This window comes from Cygnus atratus, chromosome 4 (assembly GCF_013377495.2).
Source record: "Cygnus atratus isolate AKBS03 ecotype Queensland, Australia chromosome 4, CAtr_DNAZoo_HiC_assembly, whole genome shotgun sequence".
Classification (NCBI taxonomy): domain Eukaryota; kingdom Metazoa; phylum Chordata; class Aves; order Anseriformes; family Anatidae; genus Cygnus; species Cygnus atratus.
In genome coordinates this window covers 13,070,231-13,097,281 of record NC_066365.1, presented here as the reverse complement: position 1 = coordinate 13,097,281, position 27,051 = coordinate 13,070,231, and the positions used below count along the sequence as shown (strand labels likewise).

The 27,051-nt window shown below is 42.9% G+C and overlaps 1 protein-coding gene across 1 annotated transcript in view; it reads right to left on the bottom strand.

The window, feature by feature from the left end:
• The window catches only part of ADGRL3 (adhesion G protein-coupled receptor L3), a 526,793-nt gene that overhangs the window by 419,079 nt on the left and 80,663 nt on the right, over nucleotides 1–27,051 (bottom strand). The window contains exon 2 of the mRNA XM_035542902.2: nucleotides 6,960–7,025. The gene's annotated coding sequence lies outside the window, so the exon portion shown is untranslated. The remainder of the gene's footprint in view (nucleotides 1–6,959; nucleotides 7,026–27,051) is intronic.

Below are 27,051 nucleotides of genomic sequence, written 5' to 3'. Positions count from 1 at the left end.
GCATCAGGGCCTCTGTCAGGTCTCTGTCTTGCAAAATACCCCTGCCTCCCCCCAGCCTGGCTTGAACCTACATGAACCTTCTGCGATTCCCTTCTCACTGCTTGAAGGAGGGGAGCACTGCACGGGGCGGGTAGGCAGCAAGACCTCCGCACCTCAAAGACTGTCTGTGAGCTCATCAACAAGTCATGCTTGGGATATCTGAAAGACCTGAAGACTTCTCTTCTTGCAAAGAGGTAACAGGCCTCTGCAGTGGCCCCATCCCATCAGGACCTCCTGCAGAGATCTGCAGCTCGCTGGCCCTGCACGGACATACCACTGAAAACCTGCATGTCGCCTGCCACACTGCAGATTAGGCAAAAGCAGCTTTGTTTTATTTCAATTACTCTGGGGTTCATAAATTGTCACCCTTATCCATCAATAGGATGGTCTTCATTAGTCTGTTCCCCGTCATTTAACATGCCTATAAGCCATTGCCAAACAGATTATACTGACTATTCCATTAATATCCTGTATTCAGCAAATGGGGAGGAAATTGTATTATTCTGGTAACTGTTTAATGTTTGCCACCAGACACATGAAGCAAATGTGTCCAGGAAATGCTTACTTGCCCGATGTCACCTGATGAATAAGTCCAGACACCCTATTCATTTGAAAGGAAGCCACAAGAAATAACTGCAAAGAAAGTAGAGCTACTGCACATAGCAAGAAGTAAATGAGCTAATAAATACTGCCATACTGTATTCTCGCGTGCTAAGTAATGTTTTATTACAGCCTTTAAAATTAATGCTTAATATTTTGTTGGTATCAACACATGCTCAAAATGTATGATACTTCACACTACAAATGCTATCCGGTGACAAAGCAAACCCCACCGCAGGCACTTCATCACCTGAGCAAAGGCACAGAGTAAAAAACCCAAGTCCCCACCCTCCCTTCCCACCGTACATAACCAATATTAAAGGCGGCATGAGCCATTTTATTCCTGTCAAGATCAGTTTTCTCACCTGGCTACCACAAGCCGTGTTTTCATTTCCCTACAATAGTTTTCCCCTGTCTCCTACTTTACCTAAATATAACCTTTCAACCATGTTATTGGCCTGAATTTAACAAACAAAAAACAACAAGCAACCAAACCAAACCAAACACACACACACACAAACTAAAAAATCCCAACCACCTAATACCTGGATAGTGGCGCTTGGCTGATGGGAACGTGCTTCCTGCTGGCTCCTTCTGTGACCAGAGGAGAAGTAGGATTTCCAAGTGCACAACTCATATCTCAGATATGCTAAGTCACCTTCCGAGGTTACCCAAGTTTCTCAGCTGGTACAAGAACAGTACAAGGCTCTTCATGACAGTACCCTCAGGAAGATGCATCCTGACCCACCTGGAATTTATTTTTATTTTCCTGGTTTAGTCTTGAGATGGAGACAGGAGGATGCTGACAACAATACTCAGTTTTTATTACATCCTTTAAAATCAATACTTGATATTTTGTTGGTATCAACACATGCTTGGAACATCTGATACTTATACTCCACAAATGCTATGAAGAGACTAATCAAACCCCACCATGGGCACTTCACCACCTGAGCTTTTTGTCAGCCTACTCATTTAATATCTAGAACATCTACCAGCTACTTTGCTAGGAACTGCACCTAATTACTGCAAAATACACTGGGGGTATGTACAAATAAATTCTGGCACATCAGCAGCTCTATATCAAATAAAACAGACGTCTGACAATTGTTATGCCAGGACTGTCCATCAGTTCAGAAATAAAAGTGCCTTTCTGCAAGGTGTCCTCTAAGAGGGAAGCAAACACACAGGGGCAGGGAGGCAAGGAGAAGAGACGGGGGGAGGCAGAATGTCTGATGTCTGAGGTGTCACTGGCAACAGGACCACACTGTCCAGCAGAAATCCCAGAGGCTCCTAATCCAGCGGGGCTGCTGGCTCCTTGCTCCAGCAAACCCCTTTTTCTTTCTCAGCACAGTCACTTCCACCTTAACATGCAGAACTCAGACCCATCCTGCCTGTGGTCTTTGGCCTACCAGAGCAACTGGCAGTTCAGACCCACCCACTAAAGGCCAAAGATTAAACCCAACAGAGGCTGCATTTCCAGGGAAATGAGGCAAAAGTACACCGTGCCCCTTGTTGGAGTGGTTTCCCAAGTCCGAGCGCTCTTGTTTACGTCTGGGAGCACCAGAGGGGCACCTCCCTGAACCACCTGCCTGCACAGCCCATGCTCTTCAGCCTTATCCACATTTCTAATGGCATGTTTAACTGATCCATTATACACGTGTCACAGCCAAGCTTTACAAAAACTGTCAAACTGCAAGCCTTGGCAACAAAACTAACCAAAGATATGTAAGCGGCAATCTGAGAAGATACTCCCCAGGAATTAGATTTTGTAAACAAACATTTCAGCTAATTGCATTCTTGTTCTCAGTGCAATGAAGGCCCCATTTAGCCAGAGCATTTGTCTACGGAGTTTAGTTTCTTCCACTTAATGAATGCTGATCCTGTCTTAGCCTCGGCTGGTATATCATCAGGATCAACATGAAATGCTAATGGAGAAAGATTCTTAATATCATTTCAAGTGTTTAAGTTACAACCACAGCTATTAAAGCAAATCCATTTTACCTGTTCCTCCTCAGGCTCCCCAGTGAGACAGATTTAAAAGTTTCCGTGGGGAGAAGTGATTCATAAATGGCTGCACAGATCAGAGAATAAAGCCTTTCACTGTTAATTACAGCCAGCATTTTCCAAACTGAAGCTGGTCATTTCGCCAGCAAAACGCATAATTAGCAAGGCTCATTTTATATCATCGCCTTCACAAATTAGTCCACTTTTTAAAAAGCAAGGTGGCTGCCTCTGGCAGTAGGCAGAAGCATGCTGGCCAGACAGGAAAATGAGGCTCTGTTCTCTGCTTGTAGTCCATGGCAGAAAATCCTACAGGGTCCCCAGTTTTCAGTTCCCTCGTGGGTTCAATGTGGAAATCAGAGTTCCTCGCTGTGGCATCGCTAACATGAGACTCTGCAGTGCACCCAAGTAAGGTGATCACTGTAGTCCCACAAATCTATTTCTTCCTTGCAAGAAAAGTTTCCTCATTTCCAAACTTTCCCACTGCTAAGTCAAAGCACAGGACGTGAAATAGCCATAGCACTAAGGAGGAGACAGTGGAGGAAGAAGCACCTTTGGTTAGCAGGCAGTAGTCCCTGTAGAGGAACCACACTGGGTCCAGCCCAGGTGGCATCCATGACTTCCTTGCTTCCACTTTGGGGATTTCACAGGAATAGCAGGAGAGGATGATACATTAAAAGAGATGCTGCTGTTCACTTGCTCAGAGAGAACGCTCTCAGACATGATCTGCATTTTAAAGCAGGTCTGTTTCCTTCTTCCCGCGGCTCAGACTGCCCCTCACCTTTTTGAGGAATAACTTCACTGCAGAGGCTTCTGGTGGATGTGCCTGCCAAAATCCCCATTTTGAACAATGCACCCAAAATACTGGCTGGGACCCCGACCGCTCACCGGGCAGCACGCTTCACCTGCTGCGCTGGCAGCAATCGTTGGAAATGCTGAAGTTACCCTCGTGCAGATTTTAAAAGGCCACTGTTTATGCATGTAAATTCTGAAGGGCATTAGCGGCATAGCTGACACACACTGACAGCCAGCGCAGCTCCGGGAAGGGAATAAGCAGCAGCGACTGCCTGAATAATTGATGTGCTTTTACTCTGCCCCATGGCCCAGTTATTACATTGCTCACTCTCTTCAACTGCCTGTGGTTTCTAAATTAATTAGAAATCTTAATGTCATGGCCAGCCAGTTAAAAAAGAAAAAAAGGCATGGAGTACAAAAGAAGAGAGCGCTACTGATGCCCTTGAGCCTTGGGATCTCTTACATTGGCCTGAGCAAGCAGAGAATAAAAGCAAAATCTCAATTTCTAGAATTTCGGTCCGATGCTAACAGCTGAGCCAAGACAAGAGCAGACCCTCACGTGGCATGAAGTCGACTCCATCTGCAAAAAGCCCTCAACTCCTTCTTCGTGGGGGTGAATACCCACATGGAGGTCACCTCTCCCAGAAGATGAGGCAATGCTTTTCCAGGGGATAGACAGCACACACATGGAGAAGCTAGAATCTATTCAATAAGATGAAAATGGTGCAAGCATCTGACACGTACCTAACCTGGCCACAGCAACCTGGTGACACACTGTACCCAGCGAAAGGACACTGCTGAATCCAGGTCTTGAGAAATTATGGAACTAGTGGTTGCCCTGCTCGTACAGTCGACAGAGCTAAATGTCTCTGTGGGATCCGTTTCGTGGGCTTAAAAAAATTGTGTGTGACCTGACCTCAGAGAACAGGAGAAGCTGATGAAAATGACATATTGATCATGCATAACAACAGGGGTGGACATTTCTTTGCAACACACAAAACCTTATCTACTTACAGTATTGTTTATGTCTGAACTTTAAAACAATGCCTATAGCTTTTAAGAAACCCAGTGGGAATAATTCCCCTGTTTGAGCCACATTGCATTAAAGCACAGGGAATTTCATTGCAAGTCCTTTGAAAGCACTTAGCCATGATGAATCTGGGGGTATATTGAGTTCTTTCCTTGCTTGCAACAAGAAATACAGATTTCTTAGAAATCTCCTTAAAACTGTACCAAAAGCATAAATAAATATAAAGGATTGGATTGCCTAAGATCATTTTAAATTGCTCGGATAACTTAAAAGACTAAACTTTTACTTTTTTAAAGAAGAGAACCAAGTAATCAAAATACCAGTGAACTCCACAGTGCAGCATAGTTCTTGTCTTTGCCACTACATAGCACGTTACTGTAATCTGCAAGATACCTAGGGGGAAAAAATGTACAAAACACCTTTCCATTACTGCCTTTTTAAAATTTATGATTTAAAAGAAATTGGATTTTTGAGTTTCTCTTTTTAACATGGATAAAATAACCTTATACTCAGAGCAATGAATTGCTTGAGTCCCCATGACAGTTATTGTACACTTCCCATACACATTATAACAGTCCAAGGGCAGAGAAGAGAGCTGGGGATGGTCACACAACGCTTTACAGTTTTATGTGACACTGTAAATCCTAATGGGAGTATCCAACAAAAGAGTCCCATTCATCATCACATGGAAGGAAATTCAAAACACTGTGAGACAACACTACAGGGGAGTGTGGTTTGTAAAAACTTAATGCATTCTGTTCAAATGTTTATTTGATTCTAGAGCTTCTCCTTCAATCTCATATTTTTCCTCTCCTGTCATAATTTCCTACTAAACTGATGAATGCAGTCCACCACAAAACATACACAAGAATGAGAGCAAGTTGCAAATGTAAGCCCTTTTATTGTGTTTCAACATATTTGCTGAGAACCGAGATGACACTTCCATTTGCTGTGCAGGAAAATGGGCTTTCAAAGAACTGTAATACTGATACATGAAGGTGGCATCGGTCCACTTACATGATTTGTTTGTGCTTGCCATCTTTGTTTACATACTGCCTCTAAAATGCATGTGCTAATTATTTGAGAGGGCACTTCTTTACTGGGAGAGTGACAGAGCACTGGGACAGGCTGCCCAGAGAGGTTGTGGAGTCTCCTTCTCTGAAGATATCCAAAACCCACCTGGATGCCATCCCGTGCAACGTGCTCTAGGTGATCCTGCTCGGCAGGGGGGTTGGACCAGATGATCTCCAGAGGTCCCTTCCAACCTCAGCCGTTCTGTGAGTCTGTGACCAGTACAGCATTGCAGACATACTGAACACAAGATGTCACTCACATGCATTTTTCAAACCAAAACAATGAAATTAAGTGTCTCATAAGAAGCTATGCACTCATAAGTTAGGGGTGCATACGGAAGCCCTCCTGACCCCCACAACATTCCCTGTTTGTGCTCTCCGTATCACTTCACATCTGTGTTTTTAAATATCACCGTGCTAGCTTTTTTATATCTAAGTGTACAGACTTCACATTATATATTTCCTTTTGCTCTCCATACTGTGGCATCTGCATGTAGGCATCTCTCCTCACTTTGAAGTAATGACTTCTATACAGCTGGAGGGAAGAACTAGATGAAATAGGACCACAATTCTTCAACATGGCCATGCCCTCCTTGCCCAACTTGTATGTCACTTGCCTCCAGAAAGAAGGAAAGTGCAAAAACACACTAGGTCCTGCAGAGGTGCTTGCCTCTCAGCCTTGGAAAGAAGGTGGAACAAAATACACGAGACAGTAGCTGAACGAAGCTGCACCGCTTTCCTCGCTGCTTTCCAGAGCCTACTCTTTCAAGATGCGGCCCCTGGCAAAGTGGCTCATGAAAGTTTGATGACCAGTATTTTGTTTAACACCAGCAACTGAGCAACAGCCCTGTCGAGCTGCAATACCCAAGCAAAATGTCACGACCCAAGAGGATCAGAGGACCTGACTGAAGGAGGCAGGCTCACAGGCAGCAGAAGGCCTCACGACCCCCACAGCAGGGTGCACCACCCCACGAGTGACTTGGTCACCAAAACATGGGGAGGCTGCTGTTGTAGTGCTGAAAACCGAGCCTCCTTCGATACCTGCACCCTGTGCTACAAGGCTGTCTGAGGTGCCCTTGCAAATATAAAGAGCTCCACAGCATTTTCCATTGGCACACCTAAACCTTGATTTCTCTTTTACCTGTTTCACATTTACATGCACTGAAAAAAATTCACACTATGTTATTCCATAGCATTTTACTTCAGCATTTTTATGCTTTGCTGCCTTTGTTTCCCTGCTCCCTTTCCATACAGGAATATTTTCAAGAAACAACTGTGAATGCATAACTGAAAACTGAAATACACAAAATCCACATACAGAGACAATGCTATAGGCTCACACAACATAATCAGGTCGAGAGGTTTAATATTTTAGCATGGCTAACAAATAAAGGTAGACTTTGAGATGCAGTAATTACCTTTTCTTGTTCTTCAGGTGCTAAAAATCCATACGCTAGTTTTGCAGAGTACCGAATTCAGCATTTCTGGAAACAAAGAGAAAAAATAATTAAAAAACATTTATACTTGCCTCTGAGGACTTATTAGGCGCTCATGAACTTTCTGCTCTACAGAAATACACAAACGTCCTCTGCGACAGAGGATACAGCAAGGAACAAATGTTTTTGGACAACAGATCTGATTTTCAAAAGCCTGTACAATTTATTTTAATCTTTATGCAGCGCATCTCTGTATAGGAAGACAGTAATAGCACGCAGCTATCAAAGGCTGGATGAAAAATCAGTGGAAGCTATCATTGCCAACGGGAAAAATAAAGAAAAAAAAAAAAAGAGATACAGGTAACTTTCAAATATATGTGCACATATATGCACATATACACCATGACAGTCACCAACAGGATCTGGATAAACTACTTTTATACTTAAGGATTTATCATATGGTTTTAGAGATTTCTGCGCCAGAATATTAAAGAAACATCTGGTTTGCAAATAACATAAAATGAATTATAATTGTAAGGATGCTATTTCCTGTTCCTCAACAGTTACACCATAAATTTCCTCCCCTTATATCTTCAGTATTTTCTTCTACACATAGTGCTAGATGCTAAATGTAACGTTAATTGATAAAAGCATGAAATGCGTGGATCCAAGTCAGCCTCCTGGAAGTGCTGAGTTTACTAGCAGCAATTGCACATGAAAATTTGCTCCTCCTAGCTGGGGTTGCTACAAATGAAACTTCAGTGGGAATCAGTTTTGTCAGAGCCAAGCTGGATGGCGCAGGACCCTGGGATGCTACCCAGCCCCATTCAAGCAATTAGAAAATAAAAAAATCCACGGAAGGGATATAGCAATGACTTCACCTCCCCACATCTTGTTTCCAACAAAAGACATACAATTTAGAAGAAGTATGTTAAAATGGCAAACAGCAACTGCAAAGCCTGAAAACAGAAGGATCCCATGTTGAGCCCAGTTGCTTCCATAGACTCGTGTGTGGCAGTGGGTCCCTAAAACCTTTCCTGATATGGACTGCAGGACAGCTTTCCCCCTCCTCCTTCCATTGCCATGGCCCCAGTTCCCTACCCCACAGTCAGCTCATCCCATACTGTAAAAACTCTGCAGACAAAAACCAGCAGCCCTAGGGCTGTGGTTTCACAGCACAGCCGATCTAGAATGGTCGTCTTTAATCTCTGATGCCCCAATGAAAATTTCACCCCAGCTCTACGTATTCTTCAACAGACAATCCCCAGGGAGTAGGAAAGGAAGGAGCTCATATGGCTGAGGCATCGGTCCCCAGTGCATAACTAATCTTATTTACGTACTAAAGGAGCAATCACTTGTACGCAGTACCCTTGGAAGTCAGAAGTAAATTAAAACTTAAAACAATGCTTGAGAGTCCAGCATGCGTGCCAGTTTTTGAGTGATTTCTCTATAATAGGCAAGAATGGATGCTCGGGAAGAAAAAGAGACTGTTCCGTGCCTGTACGTCAGCAAAATTGCCTCTGTAAGCAATAAACAGGTTGTGGACAATCTAAGAAATGTACAGGCAAACTCAGGGTAAGACTGGCTATTATTTCTCATTGTACAAATGAAAAAGTCCCCAGATGTGAGCTGTTTGCAGCCTTGGATTTTGATCAAATATATACCGGTTCAGTAGGAAGAACGTTTTTGCAACTGCAGAGCAGACCAGGCAACACCTCATGAGGGCATCCATATACTTTATTTCTAGGAAAAGTGCTATTTGTTTAGACTACTCTACTTATATTTTATTGCAGAAACTCCACCTGACTCCGAGAAGCTGTTGGAGAATAAGCAATTTGATGGCAGCTGTTTAGAGCAGGAATGGTGGTTCGCAGAGACTGAACAAGTTAATGTCTGTTACCCCATTACCTTGCAATGACTTTTTAAATGAAATTAAGACAAGATCTCTGTTTCATTTATGATACTCGGGGTTTCGCTTCTGCTTAGATCATAAAGGGCTAGAGATAGCACAACATACAGTGGTTTATGGCTCTGCTGTGCTGTTTTAAGGATTCAGTGCATGTTCTCCTCACAACTTACCTTTATTTTATCATAATGTGAGCGTACTGACTGGTAAATCTTTCTTGCTTTCCCTCCCCAAATGTCAAGTGTATAACCTTGAGTCGGCCTCTGCCATATGCTATTTCTGTGCAGATTTCAAATGTGGTTTGGGGAATTTTTGTTCTTATTTTAATCACAGAAGGGAACGATACCTAGACTCCAGCACAGCAAAGATTTTGCAAAATACTTGCTAGAGAGTCAGAACTGACTGGGAGTGGGTGCAGAGCAGGAACTACAGGGGTTTAGCGTTAGATGATGCCCTAAAACATAGAATGAACACTTTAAAGGAGGAGATGTTGCTTTATCTCTGACTCCTGTTAACTCCCACAGCCTTACAGTACCTGCCCCCTGTGCAGTGGGAGCTCATTTTTATTTTCTTTCACTGCTTTCCAAATCACTCTACCAACCTGCTCTGAAACCAACAGCACTTCTTCTCAGGAAGCATTTGTCATTTCTCACCCAGCTGTACTCAGCCTGGACTATGGACTCGGGGTCACATTTCTGAACCACAAGTGCACTCTGGCATGAGGTTTCACTTCAGATACTGATGAAGTGGGGAAATCACCGTCTCCCTCTTGCTGTCACGTGTTATTTGGAGCTCTACCTGCAAAGATTACTGGTAAAGGGGTAGCATACATACTTCAACAAAGCCTGCTCTTCCTAATGTGACTGCTGGTGTTCATGCGGCTAAATGTTTCCGAATCTTCTGCTATGGTGAGTAACGCATCCGCCTGAGCAGGACACGGGCATGCTGCTCTGCCTCTCTGGATGCCAAAAGAAGGGCAATTAATCTGCAAACCAGTGCATTGCTTCACCCCTGTGCCAAAACAGAAGCAGCTATTAGGGAGAGGAATGATAAACACTGTCTGTTCAAGCACAGCAACGGCTGGGAGGAGAATCCATCACGATGGGATGGCTCACCCACAAGCTGCTGTCTTCACCACAACGCCAAATGGCCGACCAGCCATTGATGCTCTGCCTCTGTTCCAGTACAGCAGTGAGCACCCAGCGCAGTGCTTTTGGGGTTGAAAACCCATACGGAGCAGCACGGCATCACTCCTGGGCACCAGTGTCTCTGCATCAGCCCTGTGAAACCAAACCACGAATTCTCTACCTACAGTGGCTTAATTAACATGCACCCTTACAGATCTTTCCAAAACCCACACACTGACATCCTCCATTACCAGGCTTTTTTTTTTTTTTTGATGAAAGTGATTAAAGCTAACAATTATAATTTGTGTTACAGAAGCCCCTAGAGGCTAGGCTCAGACTTCATTGTTCACAGAACACAATGCAAACAAATCTCTCTCTCGAAGAGCTCATCCTCCAAGATGAGGAAATCAAAGAATAGCAGAAAGACAGGCATGGAGACAAAATAAAAAAGTTGCTCAAGGTCAAACAGCAGGCCACTGGAGGAGCTAGAACAAAGCCCATTTCCTCAGCTGTTCAGCTACACCCCCATTCATGAGGCCATGCTGACTCTCCCATACAAAGCTGATCAACTAATACACTTTATTTATCAAGTGTCAAGAGCAGTTAAAGTGGTTTGTAGTGTTCTTTGCTGTTCTCTGTTGTAATACGTGTTTTTGTGGTGGCTCTCCACGCGAAGCTAGCCATGGCAGTAAGAGTTACCTTAAGTGGGCATCACAATTGTAAGATAGTAAGGGAGGTTTAGACAAAACATGCAGTCCCCATGTGCAAAACTGGAGCCAAAAGAACTCTTTGCTTTGGTAATGGTCCAGTCCCATACAAAAATACACCTGCTGTTTCCCCAGGCCCTTTTTCCCTCTGCAAGAGCCTCTTGGACCTAAGCAGTGACCAGCTTTAAAACAACAGCCTATACTTATTGCCCCCATTGCTCAGTATCTTCAGCATCCCAAGACACACATTTTAGTAGAGGACAGACGTGTACCCAGTCCTTCGACAACAAGGCACCCAAACACTGAATCATGAAAAGAGGAACGGTCAACACAACCCTACAACATGACAAAACCCTACAACGTGACCAGCTATACATCCACCATGCGACAGAAGTGGATGAGTGCCTGACTTGTGACAAACCAAAGCTGTCACTTAAAAATAGAAGTGTGAGTACCACCTGATGGAGGACATCTCCGCCATCTCTCTGTTTTTCACCTGACAAATACACCTCAAAGACATGCAGAATATAGTCACATGGGATGCTACAGGCTTGGATCCTCTTGACCTGTTGGAGCAAGAGGGATGGAAGAGCAGGACACAGCCACAGGGAGCCTGCTTTGCCTGTGCCACGTGCCAGCTTTTGCCCCTCTCCCACCGTGCACTTCCTTTCACCTTCCATAGAAATTCTTCCCATATGTTTCAAGCACATTACTGACAGATCGATCCCCCCTCAACTTTTTATTCTTCCATCAATGCTTTCAACACAGAGTGATTGCTCAAGTGCCCTTCTCCATCTTGCATTTCCAATTCTTTAAGGAATGGTCAATCTTGGTATGCATAATTATAATTGCAAATGGATCGTTTTATCTTGTACTCTTCTATTTTAATGGGATTATGGACAGTCAAATCTCTACGGTAACATTTAAAGTCAAAACCTCCTATGTTATTCAGTTGTGTTTTAGATACTTAAAAATATTAATATGCAACTAGTGATATTGTGAAAGATTAGATTTCTAACTACCCAGACGAGATACGACACCATAAATCTTATATAGTTTTCACTGATTACTAGAAAAATCTTTCAAAGACAGTGTAACTGCAATTTAGTCAAACTTCCTGCCATACAATTAGTCTGCAAGAGAGTGCTTCTGTTACGCTTTGTATTGTGAAAGGACAAAGTACTAGTGTGCAAAGTGAGGGAAGCTTTTAGTCTTTGTAAACAACTTTAGCACATAAAATATTAAAAGCAATGCTAAACTAATCTTTGGCAAGAATTACAGGCAATTCAGGGCAACTCGTATTATGAATTCGTTCAGTTTACCATTTAAAAAACATTAGAGTCTACCATTATGGTTGTGTATCACAGTGCTGTACATTAACCTCTGTAATTTTCTAACATGGTATATTGCAGTAACACAAATTAGCCTATCTGGCAAAAAGGCTTAAAAAGATGCAATATTTAAAGTGAGCAGACAGGAAAGCTCTTCTCTCCTTCCTGCCAAAGACAGCAAGAGAAAGTCCAGTCCTCTTTGCCTCAAAGCAAATGGTAAAATCCCATTAATTTCCACTGGAACCGACAGATCCGCAGCATCTGGGAAAGGATTCAGTCTAAATACATCACAGACATAACAGATGAATGATTTGGGGTAGAGGGGTCGTCTGCTCTCATTTTAACACTTCTGTGTAACAGGAACGGAGCAGGTCATTTCTGCAAGCTTGAAAATGCTTTGTGGGCTTTCAGTAGGATTTTCCCTTCAGCAGTTTTTTGCCTTTTGTCTCCATTTTCTTCTTGTTCATATGCCTAATAGCTTTCAAATCTGTTATCTGAGTGGAAGAAGCTTAAAGCCTACCACCCTTACTGTTGTGGTGCCCATGTGGATGAAAATTTTGTCCTCCTATAATTAATAGTAAAATATTTAGATTTCATATGTTCTGTAACAATCACATCCTTTCCACTATGGAAACAAATTGCAAGCTAAATTTTCACCTACGTATTCCAGGGAAGCTTTCATTGCAAGACATCTATTTAGGTACAGAAAAACAATCACAATAAAATACTTATCGTGTTTGCAAATGACTCTAATTTCCGAAGTTGAATTTGTCGGTCTTAAATATACCTAGCGACTGAAACAGAAAGATGGATTTGATTCCAGTTTTTTAAAGATATTTTTTTCTCTCAATTTGATTCCAGTTTTTTAAAGATTTTTTTTCTCTCAATGGGATGAGAAAGAGACTTTAAGAAATGTAAAAATTACAAAAAAAAATGGAGGAAGAAAGAAGCAAAAGAAGAAAGAGAAACAAAAGAAAAAAAGAAAAACAGAACACTGCCTAGTACTGGGACAGCATCTCTCACCTAAGGGATGTTGGAATCATGCTTCTGCTCTGCATCATGCAGAACACACACTTAAGCCTCACGTTCTCCCCTACGAGGCAGCTGGGACACTGTTCTCTTACCAATATAACTACCTGGCTCCCTTCCCTCATTTTCCACTTCTAACATATCAAACAGAACCTGAGAAAACTCCATCCAAAGCCATATGCTTCTGTGAAATATATTGAGTTTGAGGATAAAAAGGTCAGCTTCATTTTGTCTCAACTGGCTCTAGCTCCCAGCTGTGGGGATGGATGGCTGCTGGGATTAAGCGAGACTTTTGTGTGTGTCTTTGGAGCAGAAAGCAGCCATTATTTCACACTGGCATCCCAGGGACTTTTCCAAGCAATATACTAGTCCCAAGTGAGTTTGGAAGCAAGCAACCAGGCAGCTATGTGAAGCTCAGGCCCTGGTATTGGAAGACCCAGTGGGTTGCCTGCAACAGCAAGTCATTTAATTTGAGAGGAGAAGGGAGCCTGGGGTCCTGCCAAATCTAATCCTGCGTATACGTGTCACAGCTGGATTTCTTCAAGCAGGGGCTATTACACTGGCACACCGCTGACCAAAGTCTTCTGTTTCATGTAAATTCCCAGCAAAGACCTTAGGAGATAAAACTGATTAATCCTAATTAAAATGAGAATCAAGGAAATGACACAGTCTGTTGAATCTACTTGATGAATCAAAAGCCTCCCTCATTTCTATGCTAATTGTCTTTTTACAAATGTGCAATACTCTCATATGCACAGAATAATGTTTTCATATTTCTCTTCACTTGGAGCATCATAGGCCAGATGTTAGAAAGCACTCACAGAGCCCTTCTGCATATTGGGCCCCCGCAGAAATGCCTAAATGCATGTGGAGTACTTCTCAGACTTCTCCTGCCTTTAAAAAAGCTCAGAGCCTGGAGCAGTGGGACAGCCCAGACCCTGCAATTAGGGTAGAGCCAGCACTGGACAGGACAGAGCACCTCCCAAGCAGGACAAAACGTTGGCCCTGCTGCTTCCAGCTAGAGGGAGACATCACCCTCCGAGCCCAGAGACGAAGCCAAGGCCTGCTAGAAAGAGGGGAAGCAGCAAACAGCAGTTCTTCGTGGTCCATTTGTCAACGCAAAACTTGAGCCTGAGCCTAGAGAAGACATGCTGCCATCCTAGACCCAGTGCACACCCATCCCACGAAAATAAATATTATAGACATTTAAACACGCCATAAAATGTGTAGCACTACACGAGCCTAGATGCCCCAGCAGCTCTGGGAAGGGAACAAGTGATGAGTTAAATTTAACAAGATGAACCCAACGAATCCTTCCTCTCAGTTTGCACAAGACTGATAACACTTAGAAGAAATACTGTTACTTGAATTAGATGAAATGTTACTTGAATTTTCGTAAAAAGGCTACTTTCACATAACACCGTACCACTGTACAGACATTTGGAAAAGCAATCAACGTGCAAAGGCATTCTTGAAATGAAGAAATGCATAACAGATCCTTTCAAAGACAGTTCAACTCAGGATGTGAATGATTTAAAGAGGAATGAACACAGCACACTGCTAACCCCAGCAAACCGAGAGGTGGGATGCATTTGGCACAGGAGGGGTCTCCTTCTCTGTATGTATGTAACACATTAAAGAGAACCACATTCAATTTGTATTCAGTCAAAATAGTATGTTGCCTAAAGTTGGGGGGGAAAACTAACCTACAAAAAGTGGTGAAGACAAACTGGATGAAATCCAGAATCTGCTGTGTTACTTGCTTAGACACCATTTATTATGGTTACGTTTTATTATACAGTAGTAAAAAATTACAAGGCAACATCCTGTGTTATTTCCCACTGGGATAAATGATACAGATGTACTATTAAATCTCAAAACCAGCACCAGTCTGCCAGGCTACATTCCATTTGTGTCTTTATAATGTGTCAATAGGCTGACATTTATGCCTTCTGATGGTAAAGCTATTTATATTATAGACATTTAAATATGCCATAAAATGCGTAGCGCTACACAAGCCTAGAACCCTGACAATCCTTACCAAAACAACACACACAAAGCAAAAATCCCACCAGACACTACCATCCGAACTTAGGAGATACTGTCTCCATCTTTTCCATGCTAAATCAATCTTCTGAGGGTTTCTTTAAACATCCTTATAAAAGAGGGTTAAAGCAACCTTTCTGCTATGCACAAGTTCAAGGCATAATTAGCTTTCATCTTGCTTTATAGACTTTTGTGTTTTCCCAAAACAGCATTCTTCAAAACCTAAATCATCGGCCTTGTGATCTGTTGGGTGACAGGACATGGCAAACCCTTAAGCAGAACTGCAGGCCACCAGGCAGCCCTATCCCAAAATTTGCAACTTAAAATAGGAGCTGCGAGGCATCTACCCAGCTCTGTATTGCCGTTGACAGCAGCTGGGGAGTCCTTCATGAAGGTCCATCGCAAACCACTGCCCAAGGGCATCCTAAACTATGCAAATACACTGCTAAGTGGATGGCCCTACAGGGATCTCATTGAACCTCATGGAGAACAACTGGGGATGGTCACTGTGGGCCACAGTTGGTGTGTGAACTAGGATGCAATCTCACCATAGTCACTGGCACCAAGGATTTGAAGAGCATCTTGTCCCATAACTCTTGAGTTAAAATGAGATCTCTCTGCCTGGGCGCCCAGCAGTTCCTTTGAAAAGGCCAACCTTGTGAGAAATCATGACAAAACGCCCAGAGATCCTGTTATTAAATGGCCCACTTGTGGGAAACATGAAGACAAAAACGTGCAAACTAACATACAGTAATTATCTTGGCCCCATTGATGGTCTCTCCATAACACTGTACCCCAAATTCTGCTAACTTGAAACAAGATGAATGGCTCTTAGAAACTGAGGTCAGAGAACCAGGTTCAGGGACACAGAAATTCATTTTCAGTGCTAGACGGTCAGAATTCAAAAGTCCATCCACAGCCTGATTACAGGAGCTGCCCAGGCCAGAAGTAGACTAGGACAGTGGTAGCAATGCACAGGGACTGCAGAAACAGCAAAGGAAACAGGGTTTGGTCTGAAACCAAAGCAGACAACCTCCCTGTGCCCCAAGGCTGTTGTTGAGGCACTTCTTGTATGTATCAAGTTCCTTAATACTGTAAAAGATAAGCAAACAAAAGCAAAGAATGAGTCCAGAAATATGCAGCCAGGGAGGACATACTGGAAGGAGGGCTCCATGCTCCAATTACTATCCCCCCAGCAACTGGCATGCAGGGAGAAGGAAAAGTTACGCGCACGCTACCTCAATAGCTTACTGCAGAGATCACATCTTGAAATGGTTATGATTGAAGTAAGGGCCGCTGATATTTCAGAGGCTTATTTAAAAAATCCTTATAAGAAGATTACCATAGAAAACAAAGTTCTACGCGTTTTTTCCTCTGAGAACGACATCAGAGCCTAACGCATTAGAAATGCAACTGCACCAGACACTGCACTAGGACTGCCTATGCTCAGGCTCCAAGAAGTGAAATGCCAGGCGGCTCCACTTCATTACAGTGCTTACAATCAAAATGAGACAGAAAGTGGTTGCTTCTCCACTCTGACAAGTTTTTAATTGCACCTAGAAATTACCTCCTACTTTAAATTTCATTTGGAGATAGTGTCTAATAGAGGCTGCTCAGGATGAGTTTTCCACACTTCTAAGTAATTATTATTAACGTGACACTAGCATCCTTCACTGGAATTTTATGCCACTTAAATAACTTTTTTTTAAAGATGTATTTATCATGAAACTTAGAATTCAATATGACTGAAATGCAAAATTATCCTGACCTTTTGATTTTGAGTGGCTCACCAGCCACAGTTCCTCCTCCATGCAGAGGCCCATCCCCTTTTCTATTTTGGTGACATTAGTAAACATCTTCTGAAGTGCAAAGGAAGACCTTCCCACATCAGAGTTTAAAGGCCTCACATACAGGCACAGCCTTAGATGATATTAATATCCAACACAAGAATAAAGACTGCTAACAGACTGCATTGTCTCAAGATGATGAGGTCCAATCTACAAGTCCCAGGATGGCCAGATTTTGATGAGTGTCTTCCATGACCTTTAAAAGAGCCTTCACAAGCTCATTTTATGAGCTTTGCAACCTGTCAAGCAATATATTGCATGCAATTCCGACACACCAAATATCACCAACTTTGGGGCATCAGCAGAGCACAGGCTTTGGAAATCCTGTACTGGGATGTGAAGCAAGAGCTTATATAGTGGAAAAGCTATTAAAAGATGTGCCTTAGCTTTTTGATCATCATTGCTTGCATTCACAAAATGGGGCATGTGAATAAAATCCAATGTGAGGGGTGAGCATGTACTGTAAATCTTCACCATAAGGATCCGCTATGAGCAGGAGCCAAAAGCCACCATGGAAACAGGAGTCTCTTTGCAGATATTCTCACAAATTCAATTATCTAAATTATCTACTATTGCAATCCAGGGGGACTGGCCCTCTAGCTAATAATAAAGATTATTAAAAGGGAAGGAAAAAAAAAAAAAAAAAGAAAAACAGAAAGCTTCCTGCTGCTTCTAATGCAGAAAATAACCCTTTACCAAAAGGACAGGCTACAAGGATGTTAAGGGATGCTACAAGAGATGTAGCATTAAGGAATTCTTGAAGGAAAATCCTTTAAGTGTCTCCCCAGTTAGAGAATCACAGAATTCTTCAGGTTGGATAGGACCTCTGGAGATCATCTAGTCCAACCCCCCGCCAAGCAGTACACAATAAGTTACTATGCAGTAAGAGTGTTCAATACCTTTTTTTCTGAGAAGTGAAATATACATAAATATAAAAATGACAGACATATAAAGACATCTCTGACTACAGCTATTTTGGAACCGACTGCAACTGTCTTTGGTTTCTTACTCCAGATACCACGATGTTATCAGAAGCTTTTTAATGTCTTTTAAGACCTTTTCCAGTTATTCCTAAATTATTAGGTGTGAATATGTGCATGTGTGTGGTATTTCTTTATTTCTGCAACCACGTGATAAACTGCGGTGCCACAAGATAAATTGCATTCAGTTTACACGTTTGACCTCCTCACTTGAACTCTGCCTGCTAATCCATTTCAGCTGGGACTATTTCTAATACACCATACTTCCAAACACCTTTCCAACAGCTGTAGGGGCTGTGTGTGTGTGTGTTATGTTTTAAAACGGATTTTGCGTTAAAAATATTTTCTTCTTTGCACCAGAAAGTGGAACAGATCAGAAACAGAAAGACGATCCACCTGGCTTTGCCGGGCTGACATCGCTTCAGCCTCCAGCCGTGCAAGACACCGCTCCACCCCGCTGAAGCCATCAGGGTCTCTGCTTTCCATGGTTTTCATTACGCGGTTCTCCGACATGCAGAGCCTGCGGTTTGCAAGATGTCACACCTCCCATCTGTAAACAGGGTGATTTATAGCAGAGCTATTTGAACAGCTGCCCTGGCTCCTAGGAGCGCCAGGATTGAGTGTCAGACACGTCTTGACCCAAGAGGCAGCAAGTGCTGCTATAGGTATTTGGCAAATATTTCTGAGTGTGCATCTGATGTTGGGCACTTGCACCTTGAACGGCGTCCCTACTAACGTCTGCTACACACCTATGCTTCCATTAAAAACCTCCTCATAAGCAAGACTTCTCTCTACAAGCATTCTCATGAAGGTTTGGAGATCCATACCTAGTCTTGATGCAGCACGCTACCTCACACGGGTGGGGTAATGTCGTAATGTCCCTAATGCCATAGAGAGACGTCTGTTGTGACCTGGGCACGCAGTTAAAACAGGCACTCAGCTGCTTGCTACCTGCTGAACTCCTGCCAAGCAGTTTGTACAATCCTCCCTTTTCAGGAAAATTGCTGCAACTTCTGGAATTAAGAACAAATAGCTCAGCTCGTTCGTTGCAATATAAAAAGTGTAACCAAGAATCAAATTGATTTGCTTTTCATTTCAAAGCAGGTAACTCTGGATTTTAATTGTCATTGCTGTTGGTACCCAGAGGTAGCACATACCCAGCTCTCACTAACACAGATTTTCTCTGTGTATTTGAGAAGGTCACTGCTTTTCAACAGCTTAATTTTTTTTTTCTTTTTTTAAATTTCCTTGCTTGGTTTCACTCTAAATTTTTTAAAAGGTAAACAATAAAGTTTTGTTTGCAGTTAGCCAGAATAAACAAATCATCTCTCAAATACTCACCACAATTTTTCACAGAAAGGACAAGAATAAGTGTTATAATAACTTGCTTAAATATCCGTGACAGAAGAGTCCTTCTGTTGCAAAGCTGCTGCTTGCATTTGACACACCTGACCAAACAGCAAAAATATCACTTTCTCAGCTTCTTCTTGAATCTCAGGCAAGATGGATGCTCCTGGTAGCACTTCTCTTTTATTTAGTTTATGAGTACATTTACTATCCATTCCAAAGCCTGAGAGCATCTAACTGCACAGTTTAAGCATGAACTTAATTCTACGTATGCTCTAAAACCCCAAGATTCACCAGTGCATGCTGCCATGCCATCTTTTATAAATGGTGTAAAACTTAAAACTTAGCATTACTGCTGCAGCAAGGCAAACCAGCCAGCCCTTCTCAGCTCCTGACAACTGAGGGGTCTCATCAGCATCTGTAAAAATACCATGGATGAAAATTAAGGATGTGAAGGACCCTGCTGTACTGGGGCCTGGCTGTATTTTTCCAAGAGAGGCTTGATCGCATCAGATACAAGAACACAACTGGCTGAAGCAATTACACCTGCATTTGTTATAAACTGCAATCAAATATTCATTTCATTTTGCAGTGTCATCAGTAGTCTGACACAAGCAAAAGCAAATTAAGATGCAGGCAAGTATTTCAGGTAAGCATATATTTTTTAAAGGAGCTAAATTACTGGTTATTTACATCACAGAGACATATTGGGTGGGATGTCTGCAAGAAAAACCTAGCAACTCGCAGACTGGTTTCAGGGAAAACAGCTTTTGTGTGGTGGTCCATCACAACAAATACACCAACACACAAGGTGACATTTCTGTACCCACAGTAAGCCCACATCACAGATGCTTTCAGCTTCTAGAAAACTGTACTCATTTGTATCCAATAGCTGTGTTTGACTACCTTCTAGGCATATAGGTTTTAGTGGACACATTTTTTTCTATAGTCACATAAATAAATGAATAATCCCTTCCAAATTAAAAATAAATAAAAAAATAAAAGGCATTAAGCAAAAGTCCATTTTTTCTTAAGTGCTCCTTTAAGGAAGTTTTGCACAAACAGGTGTCTCAATGGATACCAATGTTTTTTTTATAGCTGTCTTGTTTTCAAATATGAGAGAGGGTTCGTTGACTCTTAAAATGACGAGCACTCCTCTGGCTTTCCTTAAAATGGAAGCAGCAGTGCATTGCCCAACTTTTCCAAGTGTAACTGTTGACCGAGGCTAATCAAGGGAGGAGGAGCTTTTACTAATGGTTTGACCTGAGAAAAAGACGACAGAACTCCAGTAATTGGAGCAAAAAAGGCTTTAATTTTCTTTTTTTTAATGAACCATTACAGAGGTCATTTGTCCAAAAAGCATCAGCTGCTGAACATCTCGGAGCAATTTCTGATTATCCCCATTCCTGCTGGTGCTTCTTCGTTGATATGGAGAAGTATAAACAGAGAAACATTGTTCTAAACATTTGACCAGAGCAAGGGTATTGGTTGAAAAAACATCAAATGAATGACAAAAGGAAAACACAATCATTTAAACAGCATGAAAAAAAGCAGTGCTAGCCATTCAGCAGAATATTGAGAAGCAATATGTTTGCATGCAGTATTAGGTTTATCAGTAAAAATTCCGCTTTGAAGAAAGCTTTTCTATCATGGTTCTTTTCTTTCTTTTCCCTCTAATGATCTGTACACACACAAAGGAAAGTAATCTTAAAAGAAAAAAAAGTCATTGTGCCTCAATGGTGCATGATGTAATGGCTGGTGTTGCTGAGCACCCCTCGTATATGCTGGAGCAAAATCCATGCCCTTTGTACAGGCGGATTCACAAACTCTGAAAATTAGAAGATTAGAATCAGATTTAGATTAGAATCTTAGATTTAGATTAGAATCAATTCTATGATTCTATTTTTCACAGAATTCTCAATATTCTGCTCAGTTATGGCTGTGGGCACCAATTCCCACACAGCTTCCTCTAATTCCCATAAATTCTTCCAATCTCCTACCCCACAGCTTCCAGCAGAGCTACTACAGACCAAAAATTGCAGAAATGGTTGGTAAAGTTAGGAGTGGGGGGTACCACTCTCTTGCTTTACTGAAGTTGATGGTAAAACACCACTGATGCAAAAAAGGATTAACAAACCCACTGCAGATCCCGATGCCAACCACCACGCCACACAGACTGGCTTCGGAGGACCATGCCAGCTGAAGTATGAATTTCCTCGAAAGGCAGTCCATACACAAACCTGACCAGCATCTGGCATCACGAGGAACGTTCAACGTCCTCAAATTGTAATTTATCAGGCACTTGCCAGCTGGAATCTCCTGGAATGCTCATCAAAACCACTCACATCTATTCTGAGCACTGGGTGATCTCACATTAGAAATGGGAGCAGCTCTTTGCTTGTCCATCTCAATCCCTTGCTCAACACCAGCAACACAAGGACTTCTCTATAACCCCTATCTTCACAACCTCTTTCCCTTCCCCTTTATATACTTATTTTATGTATATATATATTATAATATATAAATAATACATATAATTAAATATATAATTGTCTTATATATATACTTCCCCTTATGTTTCTGTTATTCACATCGTACCAGCAGCGAGAGAATGACAAAAAAAAAAAAAGTTGCAGTGATAAACAAAATGTATATAAGCAGAGCTGCCAGGAAGGTGTGTTTTTGCTGAGCACTATCAGAGAAATAAATTATAAGGAAATGTAACTGCTGCCTATTAAGAGACAGATTTATACGATAGCTAAAGCTTTCATAGTTTATGAAACAATGTCTAATAAAATGGCACAGCTATGATTTAGTAAGGTGTTTAAATTCGTCGTTACATATATTTTGTCTTTCAGACTGGCCTTCGCTCCCAAGTCATACATTGGCTTTGTCTGATACACACATCTATTTTTGCATATGTAATGAACTTATCAGTTTCCAGTAGAAAAGGCAATTTTAGAGCTGTCTCCTCCTAAGGTTTGCACTTAAACATGCCAGATGACTCATTCACTGTGCTAATATGTACATTGAATTAAACAAGGCGAAAAGGGTTAAAGGGTGTGACTCTGTGCAGCACAGTAGGAGGATAAGAGAATAAAGAAACTGTACTGAGAGGGACCACCTCACACAGCAAGACACACTGGGGGTGGAGAAAAATAACGAAAAAAATCTTACATATTTTTATCATTTGCTAGGACCACGTAGTTTCTTGTACGTTAAACCTTGATCAGGTGGGCAGCCTCTTCACTGCTGTCAACACAAGTCTGGGGGGCTGCGCTGCAGAAACAGAGGCTGAGATTTCCAAAATCACTGAAGCCAATCACTTTTGGTCACCTGGATAAGGAAGCTTCATCCTCAGGCGTGCTGAGGCTCCCAAACCAGCTTCCAACATCAGCAGAAGCTGGTGGGGGGTTAAGCATGTCTGAGATTTGGGAGGCTGTATTTCAAAGCCTCACTTTGGGCATTGTTCTCCTGGATCCCGGCCCAGACACACAGATCTCCAGGCTGGAAGGGACTGATGGATCAGCTGCGCTTGGGTATTCTGTGTAACACACGCCACAGGACTTCAGCCTGATACTCATATCACACTGAGTGCACTAACTGATGGTCAGTCTGTGCCCTGCTCCAGAAAGTGGGAAACTAGAGGTTACTTTATCAAAACCAACATTTTTAAGGTTCAGGGAAGAACTACATCAAACTCCGGTTCCCCTCCCTGGTCTCATCATACACATGGTTTATTCCAGCCACAAGAAGAAAACAAAATCTGCAGCATTTGGTTCTGTAGTCACAACAGAGAACCAGGGCTGGGCATTAGGACAGCCAGTTGCATACTGCAAGACCGCTTTCTTAACAGAATCCCCATAATTTCCATAAATAGTTAAATGAACAAAACCAGAAAACCACAATGAAAATGGATTGCCCAGTTACAACATTTTGAAAACAAAGTCCAAAAGACTTCTCTGTGGGATTTAATAAATGCTGAATTTCAAATGAACATTTGGAGAGAACTTACAATTTTCAGAGCACTGTGGAAATGCAACATAATGAATAATCTATAGTCCTGCTCAGTATGCCTGCAGCCCTCTGTTTCCTGAGTATCTGCATGCTTCAGCCTGACTTGTGTCCTGCATCCCTGTGACCTGAGAGCCACCAAAAACCAACGTACTGGCAAGGTGCAAGAATTTCCTATCAACAAGAGCTCCAGACACTATGCTGAAAGATCCCTGATTTGGCTCTTCTCTATGTTTTAAAGCAGTTTCCAAGTCAGAGTCAATTTGCAGCCAAGATCTAGTTAATACAGCTCATAAAATACTACTCCATTACTCCATCCAGCTAAATAGGGAAAAAAATACACAGCGCGGCAAATAAATAGAAGTGTTTTACCGCTATTATCTCTTGGACCGTTTTTGCAGCTCCCGTTTTGCGTTCTGCTTTTTTTTGTTTGTTTTGTTTTGCTGTTTCCCAAATAACAGAGGACTTCTTATGTCTATCATCAAAGATGCTTACAAGTCAGCTCTCTCTTTTAGTCACAGCACTTAGGAGAGTAAATAATCTTAATTGCCTTGCACACTGCTGACTACATCAACAGGGATACTCCACAGAAAGAAGCTGGTACGTCTCTCTTGTCATCAGGGATGAAAGAAACTCTGGAGAAAACACAAGGACTGCAGGAGCCCATGGAAGCCTGACTGATGGGTCAATGTGCCAGGACAGCTTCTGACATCGAGGCACATATTTATCTTTCCTATCTAGCTAGCCTACAAACTTATGTATGTTCAACTGGGACACTGGACACCCAATCTCAGATGGGAGACTGGATCAAAGAATCAACCACCATTAACCCTAAAGGAGGTGGATATATTTGCATGAGCCTCGTCAAACCAAAGCATGCACCTGCCTTTCTGAAAGCAGCGATGCTGCTGGAGTTGCCTGCAAGACTTGAATTAGAGCCTGGAGTGGAGGGCAGGTGAGGCACAGGCTTGGATTTCTAGGAAGAGAGCAAAAGACAAACTGTGAAATGGGGACAGATACTGTTTGATAGCCTTGTACTGCAATCAGAATCATACAGATCTACAGTTGTTTTGGGGATATTAACACTTCAACAGTGAAAATGTCTGAAAGTGCTACAAAGCCTCCAGGTTTTTGAGGGCAATCAAGAGATTTGGTATTTTTGGCAGCATACAGGAAATCCGAGCAACGCCCTGTACTTACTGAAGGTATCAGGACAGGATTGCATATCTTCTGCAAATATCAACCTTTGGCTACAAGTACGAGCAGAGACAGCTTTCCAGGAACTCCAAATTTCAAACAGGCAATCATTAAGTGCACGGGAAAACACTGCTGGGTGCACTGGGTGCTCCTTCTGGCACTACTTTGCTTTTACCTAATGTAAGAATTTCCCCTTCTGTCTCTTCCTGCTGCTCCTACTAGGGTCAAAAAAAAAATTTAAAATCAAGGCAAGGTCTGCCTGTCCTAGGGGTAAATAGCAGTAAATAGCAGAAGCTGCCCTCCCAGATTAAGCTCCTACTCTCTACTGAACAACAGCAAGAGGTTGCTGCCCCAAAGACCTCCAACCCATATGCATAATTTATGACACTTAGCTTTGGGTGACCCATTTAGCTGCCTCAGGCAGAATGGAGCACACACTGAATTACCATCCACCCTCACAAGCCCTGTGGGCCTTCCTTGCACCATTTATATGGTTGCACCAGATTTGCCAAAACAAAGACACGCCTAGGTTTGAAAACTGTTTTCCTGGGAACACAAGTGGAAGACTGGCTACTGAGCTCAATTCCTTCAACGGCCTTGAAAAGAGGCAGCTGGAAACTGGCACAGATTAAAGGGAAGACAGGCGTTTGTACCAGCTACATACCCACTGTGGCTGGGACTCCTCGCCCCACTCTGCCAGCTTCAAGACAAGGACAGTTAGCTCCAGCTTATCATCTATTCCGGTTGCTTAAGGGCAAAAATATGCTACGCTGCATGACAAAGGCAAGGGGGCTTTGATAGATACATTATGCCTAAGCCTGGAAATAAGACAACACAGAGAACACTTACTTAAGAGGAAGGGCTGAGCGTTTTACAAATGTTCTTCCCCTTTCTGTCTCCTCCGCTTTGAAAAAAGCGCAGAAAAGAGAGAAAGCAGCAGGACCCCAAGCATCGGCTTGCTTCCAAAGTCCACTCTGACTTTTTATTCCTGGAAGCAATTTTGTTTGCCAGGGAGGAAGAACTTACTGGTACCAGGAAAACAGCAGTGACAGCTTCCCAATTAGCTGTGTGGAGCCTGTTTGCATCTGGAACAAAAGCAGCCTTCCCCCCGGGAGTCACCGCAGCAGGGTGAGCAGGCACTGCTCAGCCAGGCTTCCCATCCTCTGCTGTGGCTGGAAGTCAGCCACAGGCAACATAAGGCTTCGGAGAAACCAAAAACCCAAAGCGACTGTTAAATTTTTTTACACAGATAAGTAATGGAGTATGGAGTAAAATGCCTAGAGGTAATGCTTGGCACTGGAAGCCATGGAGCCATTGCTCAGGGCTGCTCCGCTCACCCCAGCCAGGGAATCCATCCAGAAGTCTGGAAGCTACTTCTTAATCCTGCAGACATCATCTCCTGAAGGCTGACTGCTGAATTCCTGAGGCGGGGAACCTCGCAAGGGACTTGACTGCAGGAAAACGAACTCAGCTTCACAAGGAAAGAGCATATTCAGCAGAATACAGCCAGGCTTGGAGGCGTGCAGAGCTGGCAGGACCCAACGAGGTAACGGCAGATGAGTGCTGGGAGACACTGGGCGCTCAGCAACACTTCAGTGGAGATCTACTCGTTCCTCTTGGGTCTGCTCCAGCCCCTGAAAAAGGGAATTAATTCATTGCTCTGGCTTTTCCAAAGTGGACGCTCCAGTAGGATGGAGAACAGGCAACAATGGTGGAGGGGAGCTGAAAGAAGGGGAAGAGGGTCTGAGGCTGTGGAGCTTGCATGCCTTGGGGGAACTGGGCTCTATCCCTGCTGCCCACAGAGCACTCACTGATGAAGGAAATCCATGGCATGCATGCTTTTCAGAAGTGGACAGTAATTGTATATTCCTCTTTTATGGATTTCTGGATCCAGGATCTCTGTTTCAAAACTTGTGTGCACACAAAATTACAGATGAAGTCCAGAGAGCCCGTGCTTTGGTTATACAAAGCAAGACATGTGCTCACTACGTGGGCACATCCGACCGCACGCACTGCATGGGTGCATGAAGCTCACCATGTACAGCACAAGGCTCCCGTTCCCAAGGGGAGGAAGGCTAACAAATGGAGCTGACATCTCCACACTGAAGCTATTGACAACGGGAAAGGCACTCAAGCTTTTTGAACACGTCCTTCCACATGGCCTATTGCTTGCCGGATAAAATGAAGTTAGGACTGAAATGTTTTAAAGCCAAATACGCTCAGGTCTCCTAGGGGCTTCTGAAGGCATCCGAAACAGTGAGAAAAGCAAGTTCCTTGGGCAGGCAGAGAAACCAGGTCATGTCATGTTTTCAGAAAATGTTTACCCTCAGCTACCAAGCTGGTTAACCTTGTTGGGGAAGAAAGGTTTCAGCGGAGGGGAGCCCCAGCACTGTTTCATTTCCAGCTTCAAATTTCCTCCCTCCACCACCACCCGACGCACACGGCCAGCTAACAGCCTCTGGCAGCCCGACTTCCAGCCAGGCAGCTCAGCAGCCATTCCCACTTTTCAGAGAAAAAACAGGATTGTTTTTAAGAAAACCACA